This window comes from Galeopterus variegatus, unplaced genomic scaffold (genome assembly GCF_000696425.1).
Source record: "Galeopterus variegatus unplaced genomic scaffold, G_variegatus-3.0.2 Scaffold444, whole genome shotgun sequence".
Classification (NCBI taxonomy): Eukaryota; Metazoa; Chordata; class Mammalia; order Dermoptera; family Cynocephalidae; genus Galeopterus; species Galeopterus variegatus.
Genome location: NW_007726555.1, coordinates 456993 through 458060, shown reverse-complemented (window position 1 = coordinate 458060; position 1068 = coordinate 456993).

Below are 1068 nucleotides of genomic sequence, written 5' to 3'. Positions count from 1 at the left end.
TTTTCTCTGCAACCTTGCCAGCATTTATCATTCAGAGTCTTTTGGATTTTAGCCATCCTCACTGGGGTGTAGTTTTGATTTGTATTTCCCGGATGCTGAGTGATGTTGAGCATTTTTTCATATGTTTGTTGGCCATTTGTATATCTTCCTTAGAGAATGGCCTACTTAGCTCTTTTGCCCATTTTTTAATTGGGTTGCTTGTTTTTTTCTTGTAATGTTGTTTCAGTCCCTTGTATATTCTGAATATTAATCCTTTGTCGGATGTATATTTTGCAAATATTTTCTCCCACTCTGTTGGTTGTCTTTTAGCTCTGTTAATTGTTTCTTTTGCTGTGCAGAAGCTTTTTAGTTTGATATAAACCCATTTGTTTATTTTTCCTTTGGTTGCCCATGCTTTTGGGGTCATATTCATGAAGTCTGTGTCAGGCCCTATTTGCTGAAGGGTTTCTCCTATGTTTTCTTTAATAAGTTTTATTGTTTCGGGGTGTATATTTAAATCCTTAATCCATTTTGAGTTGATTTTAGTACAAGGTGAGAGATATGGGTCTAGTTTCAATCTCCTGCAAATGGATAACCAGTTATCCCAGCACCCTTTGCTGAAGAGGGAGTCCCGACCCCAGTGAATAGACTTGATGCCTTTGTCGAAGATCAAATGGCAGTAAGTACGTGGGTTGATTTCTGGGTGCTCTATTCTATTCCATTGATCAGTGTCTCTGTTTTTATACCAGTACCATGCTGTTTTGGTTACTATGGCTTTGTAGTATAGTTTAAAGTCAGGTAGAGTAATACCTCCAGCTTTATTTTTTTTGCTCAGCGTTGCTTTGGCTATTCATGGTCTTTTGTTATTCCAGATAAATAACTGTATAGTTCTTTCCATTTCTGTGAGAAATGTCATAGGAATTTTGATGGGGATTGCATTAAATTTGTAGATAACTTTGGGTAGTATAGTCATTTAGGAAAAAACTTCCTCTTAACTAGAGAATTATTTACATTTCCAAGTGATTATGACTATTGGTCTTATTTTACCTTTTGTTCATATTTAGTTGTTTAAGTCATTATTATTAATAC